At 41.8% G+C, this 15,168-nt stretch overlaps 1 long non-coding RNA gene and 2 pseudogenes across 1 annotated transcript; 2 read left to right on the plus strand and 1 right to left on the minus strand.

Annotated features, from left to right (window-relative positions):
- Positions 1 to 346: 346 nt before the first annotated feature.
- On the plus strand, positions 347 to 1,232 carry LOC103372352 (uncharacterized). The gene is made up of 2 exons (XR_520984.1): positions 347 to 630; positions 806 to 1,232. It is a non-coding gene; the product is annotated as an uncharacterized LOC103372352 (long non-coding RNA).
- Positions 1,233 to 4,970: 3,738 nt separating this feature from the next.
- LOC103372353 (uncharacterized) lies at positions 4,971 to 8,458 on the plus strand (annotated as a pseudogene).
- Positions 8,459 to 9,072: 614 nt separating this feature from the next.
- LOC103372354 (uncharacterized) lies at positions 9,073 to 11,181 on the minus strand (annotated as a pseudogene).
- Between the last annotated feature and the right edge of the window lie 3,987 nt (positions 11,182 to 15,168).

Raw genomic sequence — 15,168 nt, forward strand, 5'->3', positions numbered from 1 at the left:
GTTTCCAGTAGAATTCATAAGGAGTTTAAAGGAGGAAGTGAGGACAGTGTCCTTAAAAACAGGGTGATACAGAACAAGTCATATGAGGCTGTTAGTCACAGGATGATTGCAAGATGAGCCCATTGCTAAAGTAGCCCAAGGATCCTCTTTAGATAAACAGAGGTTCCTCTTTTTGTAAACAGATGGCTCTTTGGCTCTTAAGCATCCTGTGTTTGCCAAACTGTGTCCATTCCGGTTACCAAAGATGGAGTTAGTGTGTTGCACTAAAGGCTGCAACACCTCATGACTCAGAAGTAAAAGGGCGAAACATCTACTGGAAATGTGTGTGTAACAATGAATGTGTGTATCCAGCGTGTATCACTGGTGTGTAGTAATGAGTGTGCATTAGTTCTAATCAGACAATGTGTATGGGGGAGAGAGCTGTAGAAATACTATAAAAGCCACAGACGAAGAGATGTTTGTCGGAGAATGTGCTGGAGAACGCTCTGGAGATCACTCTGGACGGAGAACACACTTGGATGTCTTCTGACCAGGAAATTGAGAGATGCTTGAGGGACTCTTACACACATTTTTCGATTGACAGAGCGCACTTTGAAGGAGTTGCAATGGGACTGTAGTGCAACAGAAGAGGTTCCTTCCCACTGTTGTGGACTGCTTGCGGACTGCTGAAGCTTATAGGGAATCCAGATGTTTTGGATTGTTGGGTGTTTCTGTTTCTGCCTTTGTGAAGCGCTATGAGATGACTTGTTGTTGTAAATATGCGCTATACAAATAAAATTGAATTGAATTGAATTGAATTGAAGAGGAGTGGCAGAACCTTTTTCTGTGTTCTGCCAGAAGAACAGGCCTCACTTCTTTACCCCTTGGAATACAAAAACAGACTGCAGTTCTAATCGGAGTTGCGAATCCTCGTCTCCCCCTGACTGGAGGACTCCGCCTGCGCATCCGTGCCCCGTACCAGGTTTCTGCTCTGCTGGTAGGGAGCCTCTCTTAGCTCAGGACAAGACGGAGCTGAGTTGATCAGTTCCAGCTGGGCTGTTAGGCTCTCTCCCTCTTCAAATTAACTATTTTTGTTATTAATTTTAGTTTAGTTGAGCACAGATTATATTACTGTTTTCAAAATAATCGGGTTTAACTAAAATGTGAGTAATTATGAGTGAACAATCAATTGCTGTTGCTTTGCCCATGCTAAAAGAGATGCAATAAATATTTAATCTTGCATTTAAAGACAATATGAACTGAAATTTTATTGAGTCATTTCAAGTATCTGATGGTAGTAAAAAGTTAGACAATTGTGTGCACATGATCTTTTAGTGGTTCTTAACGGTTATTCTAAGTCGCAAGTAAAATAGAATATTTAAACATGTCCCTGGGGTTAGTAGTGCCAAACCTCTAAAATCCAACCTAGCAATTTACCAAGTGCTCATTCCATTAAGAGGAAAGCTGCCACTAAGAGGCGTGTCTGGTGGGTGGTTCAACTACTAAGGCTACTTAGTTGGGTTGCCTATTAGAAGAAGCGGGGTAGACATCTGGATTAAGGCAGTCAGAAGCTAGGCGAATTTCCTCGACACCAGCTTAAGCAGTTCCATAGAATCCTATTAGGTCAAGGGCCTGTCGCCAGCTAGAACTTAATCCTAGTAACGGAGAGCTGGACCAGTAGCCCTGTACGGGGCAATACCGGTGTGGAATAACACAGTGCTTTCACAAAATTAAATATTCCAACAGAAGTCACAACTCCCAGCCAAGAACACTGCGTCTCTCCTGCTTCTCAAAGCAGCTCTCCTGAGAAGTTACATGAACTCATCTTGCAGTCTGCCCTGTTTGGGCTAGTTAGCTGGTTGTACTAACGTGCCAACTGCTGATAGTCAGGTTCAAACTGACTTCTGCTGGTAGGAAACCAATTTACCTTATCGATCCTGCAGCACCAGCTTCTTTAGCTCCGAAGGATATCTACGTTTGGATTCCGATGTAAAGGAATCGCCAGTGAGACCTGCTGTCTTTGCTCATTTCCAAGCTAGCAGGCTAGCTGGCGTATCGTCCAACCTCCACCCAGCTCCAGACTGATCGTTCCTTTTTCCTCCACTCCGGGGACTACCGGCACCGTACTTCGGCTGTCATACCCTGGATCATCATCTGGATTATCATGGTTTGCTCATTGCCCTCACTGCTGAGACCCATCAGACCAGGTTGCTGCTGGACTCTGCCTCCAACCTCCACCTCAACCACCACCTTCCTCTGGACTGCCTGAACACCATCAAAAAAGCTGGAATATTCCCATGGCTTAAAAGTATTGTGGCACCATGTCGGATTTCCGGCGTGCAGCGCTTGGCTCTGGAAACAAAAAAAAGCAGCTTTTGATGTCAACCAAACTAATATCACTAGCCAATGGGAAATAGAGTGGGGCCGGGTCTTTGAAAGACATTGAGATCCAGCTGCAGTTGAATCCATACTGGAGTTTCACGTGAGTTTCAGGGAGTTCTGTACACTGATATCAGGAGCTTGGAGAACAGATTCTTGAAGGCGAGGAAGTTCTCCTCATCGATACAGGAATTAAAAGTAAATGACGCTGGGCTTGGTTGAGAAGTCACCGACGTCGGGGGGTGTCCCCTCGAAAACAACATACATCCATCCATCCATTATCTGTACACCGCTTAATCCTCACTGGGGTCACGGGGGGGCTATTCCAGCCGACTTAGGGCGAAGGCAGGGGACACCCTGGACAAGTCGCCAGTCTATCGCAGGGCTACACTTAGAGACAGACAACCAAGCACATTCTCATTCACACCTACGGACAATTTAGAATCACCAGTTAACCTCAACATGTTTTTGGACAGTGTCAGAGGAAGCCGGAGAACCCGGAGAGAACCCACGCTGCACGGGGAGAACATGCAAACTCCACGCAGAAGGATTCCGGTGCCCCCACTGGGATACGAACCGGCGACCTTCTTGCTGCGAGACAACAGTGCTAACCAACTGCGCCACCTTGCAGCCCTGAAACAACGTATCGGCCCAATTTGCAGCGTAACTTTTTCAGGCAGCAGCGTAGCGGGCCATTACTCTGTTATGACGCTGGCAAGAACCCTGTACGCAATTATTATTATTATCCATCCATCCATTATCTATACAACGCTTAATCCTCACTAGGATCACGGGGGGACTGGAGCCTATCCCAGCTGACTTAGGGCAAAGGCAGGGGACACCCTGGACAGGTCGCCAGTCTATCGCAGGGCCACACTTAGAGACAGACAACCAAGCACACTCACATTCACACGTACGGACAATTTAGAATCACCAATTAACCTCAACATGTTTTTGGACTTGTGGGAGGAAGCCGGAGAACCCGGAGAGAACCCATGCTGCACAGGGAGAACATGCAAACTCCACGCAGAAGGATTCCGGTGCCCCCACTGGGATACGAACCGGCGACCTTCTTGCTGCGAGACAACAGTGCTAACCAACTGCGCCACCTTGCAGCCCTGAAACAACGTATCGGCCCAATTTGCAGCGTAACTTTTTCAGGCAGCAGCGTAGCGGGCCATTACTCTGTTATGACGCTGGCAAGAACCCTGTACGCAATTATTATTATTATCCATCCATCCATTATCTATACAACGCTTAATCCTCACTAGGATCACGGGGGGACTGGAGCCTATCCCAGCTGACTTAGGGCAAAGGCAGGGGACACCCTGGACAGGTCGCCAGTCTATCGCAGGGCCACACTTAGAGACAGACAACCAAGCACACTCACATTCACACGTACGGACAATTTAGAATCACCAATTAACCTCAACATGTTTTTGGACTTGTGGGAGGAAGCTGGAGAACCCGGAGAGAACCCACGCTGCACGGGGAGAACATGCAAACTCCACGCAGAAGGATTCCGGTGCCCCACCGGGACGCGAACCGGCAACCTTCTTGCTGCGAGGCAACAGTGCTACCAACTGCGCCACTCTGCAGCCCCATCATTATTATCATTATTATTATTATTATTATTATTATTATTATTGCTAATTTCATTTAATGACTGGATGATTATTCACATCTATGGATTCCCACTGATAGCCAATCAGAATCAATGTAACAGAAAGTCGCCATATAGAAAAGACTGTTCATGAAAAGACAATCTACCGGAGCAGCATGTGAGGCACGTAGGGAACATCGGAAAATGTAGCATCTACCGGAGCAGCATGTGAGGCATCTACCCATGGGCACTTCCAGCAATTGTTTAGCCTGTGTCCAGTTAATGACTGATGTCAGAAAAGGACTGCTGTGGCAATGATGAACCAAAACAAGGGAGTGGAGCGACCCAATCATTAGCGGGTGTGACCAATGAAAAAGTTGGCAGCACCAGTGCCATCATTGGAAAAGTTAGTCTGGTGACCTGTAACAGAATCGCATGAAACCACATTCAATAGCTGAGGCTCTCATACTCCCCACTGCTCTTGATATGGTAAATGGTAAATGGACTGCACTTGTATGGCGTTATTTTTGCGCCTCATTCACGTGCAATCAAAGCGAAGTTTTGAGCACAAAAACATGTTTTTTGCAAGAACTTAGAATTATATTTTGTGAAAGTTACAAGCAAGCGAAAAACAAAGCAGTTTGAGCGAACAATAATCAATATCGCGCTCAATAAATTATTTTTCATGTTTGCTAAATACACATAGGCGTGCATTAACAACATTTGTTCCTCAGTTTTCCCCATGTGTTCCCTTACAGTGTTTTTCTTCAGAGAGCTGGTAGACTGCTATCCGCTCGCTTATACTCTCTCTCTCTCGCTCTCAGTCTTGCACTCCCTGTGCGCTCAACTCTGCCCATATGCTCGCTCAACATGACACAGCATTACAGTTTGCCACAAAGGCAACCAATCAGGAGTCGGACAGGGCAAATTCTGATTGGCTGTCTCGGTATCCAATCATAACTAGGCGGTGAGACGCAAGCTAGCTATCGGACGACGGAATGACGCGACCATGGACATGGCTGACTCAAATGAAGAAGGTGGCAGCAATACACCACAGCGCCAGGTGAGTTATTGATATATAACTAGTTTTATAATAGCACATAATTGGTTGTGATACCTCTGATGAAACTTAACATTATCTGACCAGTCCAGAAAAATGTTTGCTAGCGGGAGACATGAGTTAGCCAACATAGTCCTTACTGTAGCTAACAGCTAATGTAATGACAGAAACAGTGAACCAACTTAACCGATTTTTTATATTTTATTTTTTATCTCCTGCCAAAAAATACATCACTTACACCATTGCCAACAGAAGAGCTTGAACTTCTGCAAGCAGGCATGGGAAGACAAACAGTATCTTTGCCTGAAGATGGTGACCACAATGAGGTAGAGTTGTCAGTCAGTGTTCAAATTACCAGTGAAATTATTATTTTTTTTGTTAAACTTATTGAAGCCATAGTCTTGAGCCTTGTTATTGCATTATTATATTTCTTTCCCTCTCACCCTTTTTTTCTTTTTACTTTACGTAAAAATAAGATTTCAAGACTCCTGGCTGAAACATTTCCAAAAATGGGGGATCTTTGTGGAGGATGGCTCTTGCATAAGGCAACAGGCTAGTAAGATTTTAATCATTTCATTGAGTTTTATATTGTGTGTTTTGCAGATACTGTTGTCCTTCTTATTTTTCCCATACATACACTTCCATAGTGCATTGATTACTTGCTGTAACCACCACAGATTGCAGTGTTTTATACTTAAAAAAACCTAAATATTCTAAGTATGTAATATTCTCCTCTCTTGAATAAAGGTGGCAGTGGTCGACGAAAACTCAGTCATTCCACCTGAAACGGAGGGGTACTCTGTAAAAGCTCTACGTGCTGTGTCAGCAGGTGGCAAAGCCACTTTTTACATTGTACCTCTTCAGGAGACATTGGACACCTCTTCCTTGCCTCCTGACTCACAGCAGTTTTCAAAAATGCCAAAGAAGACCTGTTACCAGTGTAATGAGGTGATGCCATTACAGATGCTTGCTGTACACATTAAGACATGTAAAGGAAAACTGTCCTCTGATGAAATGGGCAATGAGGTGAGAGTACAGTTTTGTTTTTGTTTTTAAATTAGCTTAAGAAACTAGTATGAAACAGTAGAAATTGTTCAATTTAACAGATTTTTTTTTCATATAAATCTGCAGTCTTCTGATGAGCTATGTATTGTGGAGAACAAGACAAATCTATGGTGCAAGGTAAATCTAGAACATAATTAAAGTTCATTGTTCAGAATTAGTTTACTCTGGTATCGTAACTGTTTATATTTTTTTCAAATTCCAGGTCCAAGCGTGTCCAATTTGTTTAAAAGAATTTCCAGAGGATGAGATCACTGTCCACGCCAGCCAATGTGGAGAGAGGTAGTCTGGGTTTTTGGGGGGTTTTTTTATTACAACTCGTATTACTTTAAGAAATTGTTTCCCTTAAAACATAGTATTGTTTCCACAAAGCTTTGACTGTGGACACGCTGCTGCAGCAGATGACTACAGTGCAAGTATGCCTGCTCAAACTCCAATTTTCAAACCAAAAAGGAAAGTTTTTGTTTTGACACTTGTATTAATTAATATCAGACACATTTTTAATCATGTATTTCTGTTCTTTTTAAAGTATGGAAGATATATTATGCTTCCTTAAAAACCAAGCTGACACCACAACAGAATTTAAATTGTGCGTGGACAGAGATGACCTTCCTGAGAGGGGTATCCTTCAGTGGAAAAGGAAAAAATCTGCATCTCCTATCAGTGCTCTAAAGGTGGTGTATATTGGAGAGGCGGGCATTGATACAGGAGTGCTGAGAAGAGAGTTTTTGACTGGTAAGTTTGATATTCAACTGTTTTGTTTTGATATGGAACACCCAAGTGAACTGCCTAAAATTGGAATCTGTTTTTATGTTTTAGATATGATTTCAGGTATTGGAAACAGATTCTTTGAAGGAACTGGTGTCAATGGAAAAAAATCCCAAGTACTCTTTGACAGACCTTGATAATGAAAACTTCAGGTTAGTATCATACAAGTTTTTTTCTTTACACATTAGAGCCATTTTCTTTATATCGGTCTTAAAGAGAATTCCTATCTTCCACATCGAGTTGTTGGTGAAATAATGGCAGTCAGCCTTGCACAAGGTGGTCCACCACCTGCTTTAATGAGGGAGTGGTGCTACAACTTTCTCTGCATGGGAGAGGTGGACTTCAGCTCTCTGTCTAAGGAGGATGTGGCAGATCTAGAGTCCTGTCTACTCATCAGCAAGGTAAACAGTTTGAACTTTAACATAACAGAGTATGAATAAAACTTTTTATTGCTTTTTTATACTTCACCCTTTTTCAGGTTGAAGATGCTGCAGATTTCCAGTCTCCAATGTTGTTAGCAGATGACATTGTAAGCTGTGGATACACAAGCCAGATCAAACTGGACAGCAAAGACAGTGTCATTCGGTAGGTGTTTTAAAAGATCAGTACTTCAGTATGTAGTTCTTTGTAATAGTTGTCAACTTTCCAAGCCAGTGTTTCTCTTGTGTGTGTGTTTTTTAAGAGCAATTGTCTTACATTCTACAACAAGACTGATTCCAATGCTGCAGCAGCTTAGAAAGGGCTTGGAACTGTATGGCCTGCTGGAGCAGATGTCTGGAAATGCTGAAGCCTGCCGATCCCTGTTTGTTCCTGGGAAGATCATCAAAGTATTAATTTTAACTGCCACATATTTTATTCTTAAATTGTCCAACCATTCAATTGCATTTTTTTATGCATTTCATTAAAGTATGTAGTCTGTGTTCAACTAAATCTGCACTCTTTTCGTAGCCTGATGCTGATTTCATCATGATGAACTGCCAGCCACATTTTAGTGAAAAAGGGACATCTATTGAGAGAACTGAGAGAAAGATCATCAACTTTCTCCAAGATTTCTTACAGGAGATAGAAATGTCAGGTACAATACACACTGTATAGTGTCAATACTCAAACCACTATTTCGATTTTTTTGATGATATTTATTTACCAAGCCACAATAACTTATTTTGTTTTTTTGCTTAACTTTGGTTATTTGAAACATTACAGAAGAGGAGACAAACAATGCAGCTGGTGAGGTGGCACGTCTGTCAGTCCATCACGTGCTCCAGTGGATGACAGGCCAATCTCACATCCCCATCCTCCTCGATGAAAAGAGATTTTTCAAAATAACATGCAACTTTGACCCCTCAGAGCGGGTTGGAGAACATTTAGTTTGTTACCCAATTGTGAGTGCATGCACCCGAACTGTGACTTTTCCAGTACAGCATCTCAGCACTTTCACTGACTTTCAAAGAATCATGAGTGAAGTCATAAGATATGGTGGGGGATTCCACACAGTTTAACACAGCTCTTTGCTTGTTCTCCAGTAAACTTAGTACTCTGTTTTAGGAAATACAGCAGTTAGCTCACATGTTCATGTTTGAGTATCATGTTGGTTTGACAGAAAGTGCAAGACTTGTATGTACAAGTCACGACCATGGGACTCGGAATGTTCAAGAGGGTTAACAGTTCTTTGCAGTTGTTGCAGGGCTTCATCCTCAAGTGGGCACAATATTTCAGGAACCACTATGGCACTGTTAGTGTCTTCCCTCTGAAGTATGGCACTCTCCCAGTCAATCCCTGGGTCTTGGAGTTCCTACAGAACAAGAAAAAAAATGTTACAGGTCAAGATTTTGTATGTAAACTAGTGTTTAGTTTTAGTTTTTTTCAGAAATAAACACAAATGTTGCAAAAACAGATGAATTAATTTCCTCAAAATGCAGTTCAACATATAGAAATTGTATACATACAATTTTTTTTTTGTAAATATTTGGCCTTTTTGACCTACAAAAAAATAACGTAAGTAGTCCATTTTTCTAACCATGTACCTCAAGTCTCTCCCCATCATCAATATCCTGAAGGTGTCCCATACACCACAGCTGTTCAGGACTGAGACTTCCCTCTGTTCGTAGTGGATGATTGTTCCATCCTTCAGGAAAGCAGTCAAAGTCTGCATGCAGTCTTGGAACAAAGATGGAGTGCACACTAAAGAGGTGAACCACATCAGAGATGTCAAGTAGACCATCTTCCTCCAGAGAGTGAAGAACATCATGGTATTTGCTTGTGACAGCAACCCAGATGTCACGCCAAAGTCGCTCTATCCTGGAATGAAATTATATGGGTTTACTTTTGATTGATAAATTGAAAATTTAAAACTTACATTAAATTTAATGACCAGGCTGCTAGAAAAACTACTTGTTATACAGCAAAAAACTAACTTATTTCAGTTTGTCAAGTCATATTACCGTGATGGTAAGCCATGAAGCTGGGTTGCTCTCAGAAACATTGAGAATGCAGTTGATGATCGGTTGTTTGTCGCAACATCCAAGTAGAAGATCTACAGTGTAAGAAAGGAAGGAAGTTTTACATGAACTTTAAGGTACCGTACTGGACTGTAATGGAGCTCTCAGTGTTTACTTTATGCCATGAAAAGAAATAATGGGAAGGTCCTAAATGTTTAGTTCAGCAAAACTACAAACAGTAAGAACTGCATTTGGCATTTATTTATTTATTTATTTATGTGACATACCACTAATGCATCTAAAAAAAAAAAAAAAAAAGATTATATTGAGAAAGTTAAAAATCTCCCATAAATAACTTAAAATGTATTCAAATATTTTTGACTCATTACAAAACCAAAATGTCTTATGAAATGTTTTGAGAATTATGGCATACAGCTAAACAACTTAGAATCTTAAAATATAATATTTCATTTTGTTTTACTTTACTAATTTTGGGTTACTGCTACTACATCCAGAATCTACAAAAATAAATTCACAATTTATTTTCACTGTTGGCTTTTCTTTTTTTTCAAGAGGTAGCAAAATATTAACAATTACCCTCTGCATATTCATATGGAGTACTGGAAATAAATATTCAAAATTTGTAAACCTCTAAAAAAAAAAAAAAAAGAAAAACCCTCAAGCAAGCGATTATGAGCTTGTCTCTATGTTAGCTATGGTACTATGTAGATTTAATGACCTTTCATACACATTTAAAACTTTCAGGAAAGTGTTAACACCATGAACAAGAACTGTGAAAATATCTTTTGACATATTACCTTCCTCGAACTACCATCCACTCCACCAAACACCACAATATTATACCTGTTGAAAAGGGGTGAAATTTTTAAATATACCAAAGGCTGTTCTTGCTTGATTGATTTCACTTTTATCATACCTTTACATTCTATTGAAAAATTGAATAATTGTAGGTAATTGCAGAAACAGGATATTTTACTGTACCTTATGAGTTTATGATTTGTGTCAATGTGAACCAAAGAGAGAGAGCCTCGCACAGAATAACTTCTTCACACAACACATCCTAGTTCTGTGATCCGCAAGAAGATCCCTGCAGCATCAACACGGTGCATGGATGCCATCATTCTCCACCACTGTACACGGATGCCCATTGAAACTAAATGGCCTTGGACCATTCGATATCCAGCGTTTGGCATCTGAGCTTTAACATCAGAGATTATGTTGTCAAGCTTTTCATCAGTCACTATGCTGTATAATCCTCGTACAGACAAGCCAAATTCTTGCATCCTCCTGTAAATTGTTCTTCTAGAGACACCAAGGCATTTTGCAATGCAGGCAACTGGAAGATGTGTGTCCAACAAACACTTTAGTTTTTCCCTCTCCAACACAATTTTGGGATGTCCAGGCCCTGGTCCAACTTCTGTCTCTTGTTCTACTGTAGGCATAGAGCTTGCACTAATTTCCCTCTGGACAACATGATAGAGGTCTCTCAGGGTTTCTGTGATCTCTGATATGCTGCCTATCTGTCCAGAGAACGAATCAAATAGAATAAGCTCATGACGAGTCAGGAACTCAAAATAATCTAAATTTAACGGTTGCTGATTTAGGGCAGACTGCAGTTTATAAAGAAGCCTCTCCAGCAACTGCTGTCTCAGCAGGTCCTGTGAAAATGACAAGGCTCCAATTAGCTATTTACAAAGTTACAGAATAATACAACTCTAATAATGAGTTTTGTGATTTAAAAGGTAGCAATATACTAGATATATATCATTATTTCCCATGCTAATACTGAGCAGATTTAACTGAAAAAAAAATTTGTAAATACTTACATGTGGCTGTGGTGTCACATTGCTCAGTTGCTGGTCAGTTGACATAATTCAGCCAGGCTGCATGCTAGCTAGGACAGCTAGCGACAAATCAACTGCTGGTGACTCAAGGGACAATAATTTGAAACTAAACAGAGATGCAAACACAAAACTAACTATTATTATAACAATGGCAAAGTCGGTATCAAAAATTAGACACCGAAAACGTGTACCAATTCTTTTGTCCTCTCTTGTATGTCACCTGCTAAATGCTTCCGGGATGCCGTACATATATATATATATATTGCAGTAATAATGCGATTGGATACCGAGACAGCCAATCAGAATTTGCCCTGTCCGACTCCTGACTGGTTGCCTTTGTGGCACATTGTAATGCTGCATCATGTTGAGAGAGCATATGGGCAGAGTTGAGCGCACAGGGAGTGCAAGACTGAGAGCGAGAGAGAGAGTATAAGCGAGTGGATAGCAGTCTACCAGCTCTCTGACGAAAAACACTGTGAGGGAGCACATGGGGAAAACTGAGGAACAAATGTTGTTAATGCACGCCTATGTGTATTTAGCAAACATGAAAAATAATTTATTGAGCGCGATATTGATTATTGTTCGCTCAAACTGCTTTGTTTTTCACTTGATTGTAACTTTTACACAAAATATAATTCTAAGTTCTTGCAAAAAACATGTTTTTGTGCTCAAAACTTCGCATTGATTGCACGTGAATGAGGCACAAAAATAACGCCATACACTTGTATAGCGCTTTTCTACCTTAGCGTCACTAAAAGCGCTTTACAATGTTTTCTCATTCCCACACATTCATACACCAATGGCGACAGAGGCGCTAGCCTGCCATTGGGAGCAACATTGGTTCAGTGTCTTGCCCAAGGACACCGGCAACTTTACAATCAGAGGACAACCGCTCTACCACCTGTGTCAACAGTGACTGATGAGACTATCACCACAAAACTGAAGGCTACCCTCCTCCATTACTTTTGCTGATCACTGAGCAAGTTGTTGCTGCACTGTTCGACTGCTCATGATATTTAATTTCAGTAAATTTAAACTGGCTTATTTCATGACTATTTAAGGAGAGGGGGAGCGTGAAAGATTTTTGTCCTCTGAAGGGGGGCCTGGCAGAAAACATTTGAGAACCACTGGCTTAAGTGGAGACAGCAAGCCCTTTGGTTGCTGGTGCAAAAAAACTAAAGGAGTCGGGTGCTTGCTTCTGTACCATCTGCTCAAAAAAACTCCTATACGCAACTAGCACCGAAAAAGTGCTGTCAGATCATGAGTCAAACCCCGGCCACAGAGCTGCTGTCTGCTCTGAAACTCACACCTCGTTTGCCGGGAGCAGCAGCCACCGCTGAGGTACTGGCATCAATGACTGACCGGGTTTGTGATTTAAAAATACGCATGTGCACGTTCATTGCAGAACATGACTTGTCGTTCACCATATCTCAGCCACTCGTTAATCTGTGCAAAAAGTTGGCTGAAGATAAAAATGCTTTGTCAAAACTGTTTGTGTCAAATCAGCATGCTCGTTACATAAATACACATAATATAGTACCAGCATTCAAGAAAAGTCTTTCTGAAGAGCTACAAAGATTTGTGTTTTCATTGAATATATATTGACAAAGTATTGTATTTAAAAACTAGAAAAGCCCTCAGAGAGCGCAGACCTCTGCCAAGCAGCTCAATTCAACCATATTGTGATTTCCAGCCAATGTTAAAGTCCTGCATTTTATCTACACTGTTAGATTCATGGAGAATCAGAACATAGCTTTAGCATTTGAGTCAGCTGCAACCTCTCTGGCAACCGGTATTTCAGCTGCGGTCGGACGATGCTCCAACGCCAGACTGTCGTACCATGCAGTTAGTATTTCTTGTGCATCTGTCTAGCCGTCAGTTTGTTTTGCTCGTTTTAACTCCTGACTTTTTGCTACCCAACCGGATCTGCTGCTGACCACCACCATCAACCATCCACTCATTACGATTCATCTCTCGCCATCTGCCGCCTATCCACTACCGGACTCGGCACTACACCTGTCTGCTCTGGTTCCTGGTTTCTGCCATTCTCCGGTTCACTCCGCCGCCAGCTGTTGCTCGCTGCTCTCCGTCTGTATTGAGCCAGTTAAGCCGCCACCGCTCTGTCTGCCGTTTATTCAGTAACTGCATTTAGTGTGTACATTTAATCTGTCATTGCTTAGTAGTTTTTCCAGCTAGTCTGTTCACCTTTCGTTCAGCTCTTTGTCAGTCTGAGAGTATCTTCGCCAGTTCTATTTAGTCTGTCTGTCATCTCAGCATTTAGCTTTGAGCTCCTTTCGTTAGTTGTTTAGTGTTTTATTTTCTTTCAGTACTTAGTCTGAGCTTTTTGTGTTCTGTTAGTTTCTCAGCATTTTTTAGTCTGAGCTCCCTTGGTTCAAATTTAGTTTTATTTTCTTATTGCGTACTCGGCATTATTTTCCTGAGCTCCCTTTTATTTTCAGTCTGTCTTTCCATCTCAGCACTTAGTTGAACTCTTTGAATTAGTATTTACAATTTGTTTTCTTCCTAGCCAGTCTGTACCTGGTGTTGGTTGAGCCTTTTGAAAATGATCTTTTTTGGATTCTCTTTATTGTGTAATAAATTGCTAAACTGCTTTGGTCCACCGTGTCTCTGTTGTCCTGTGCTCGAGTCTACGCCCTGCCCCTAACAATAGGTGAATCAATGTCCTTTTTCTATGTCTTTTACTGATTGGTTGCTAAACAATATGTTGCAGTCAGATGGAGTACCTACCATGACCTATTGACCTTCTTTGGTAGTACTATAATCTGTAGTCTGCGTTTGGGGAGGCAGATATTTTACTATCTTACTAATTGGCGTAAGCAAAACAAATTCAGGCTCAGGATTATTTTTCACTTTAAGCCCTGTATTCCACACCCACCGTTCTGCACACAGAGGTTCTAGTTGACAGTTTGTCTACCTCTCTGCACTCCATTCCATCCATCTGGTCCCGCCGCACTCTTGGTTTACGTCATCACAACAAACAGCAACACAGGAATCTGACCAACCTGCACTCACTACCCCGTATCACACACACTCCTTTAGATGCATGTCATTTTCACCTGGCTCTGCTTAACACCTGCTCTCTCACCAACAAAAGTCTCACCCTCCATGAATGCATCCTTGACAATAATCTGGCAGAGAAATGCCAACTTCAGAAGAACTGGACTCACAGTACATCTTCAAATCTGCACAGACCACATCCAAAAGTACAGAGATGCCCTCAACTCTGCCCAGTCAACCGATTACTCACACATCATCCACTCCGGCTCCAGCAACCCCAAAGACACTGTTCTCCACCATCACTTCCCTTCTGAAGCCCCATGACAACACCGCGTCATCCTTCACATCCAATAAATACGAGACTTTCCTCACATGTTTTCAATCCAAAATAGACTATCTACAGCAGCCTCTCCCCCTCGTCCATTGCGCAGCGTTTATCTCAGTTCTGTCCCATTTCTCCTGCTAAACTCTCCCAACTCAAAACCGGCATGAAGACTCCCACCTGCACCCTGGACCCCATCCCATCCAAGCTCATCAAGACCTGCCTTCCTGTCCTCTCTCCACTCATTACTGCCATCATCAGATCCTAACTCTGCTCTCACTCAGTCCCTGACACCCTTAAAGTTGCTGCCATCACCCCCGTTCTCAAAAAACCTGGGGCCTCATTTATCATCAGTGTGTACGCACAGATATGTGCGCAGAGCGTGCGTATGTAGCGTGGTACAGAGTGAAGCTGTCCTCCACTACACATTTAGTTTTTGAAGTCTTATTTAGTTCTGCAAAGAGCAAAAAAAGTGTCTTTTAACATCACAGTTAAATTGGAAATTTCTTTTCGCTACACTACAAAAATTTGGATTTGGAAATTCATTTATAACATGGATCAAGATTTTATACAGCTCACCAAGAGCTTCGGTTAGAACCAATGATCAAATCTCTCCAAGTTTTTCTCTTCAGAGGGGCACTAGGCAGGGTTGTCCACTCTCTCCCTCACTATTT

The sequence above is a fragment of the Stegastes partitus genome, unplaced genomic scaffold (assembly GCF_000690725.1).
Source record: "Stegastes partitus isolate 25-593 unplaced genomic scaffold, Stegastes_partitus-1.0.2 Scaffold1741, whole genome shotgun sequence".
In the NCBI taxonomy this organism is placed as follows: Eukaryota; Metazoa; Chordata; class Actinopteri; family Pomacentridae; genus Stegastes; species Stegastes partitus.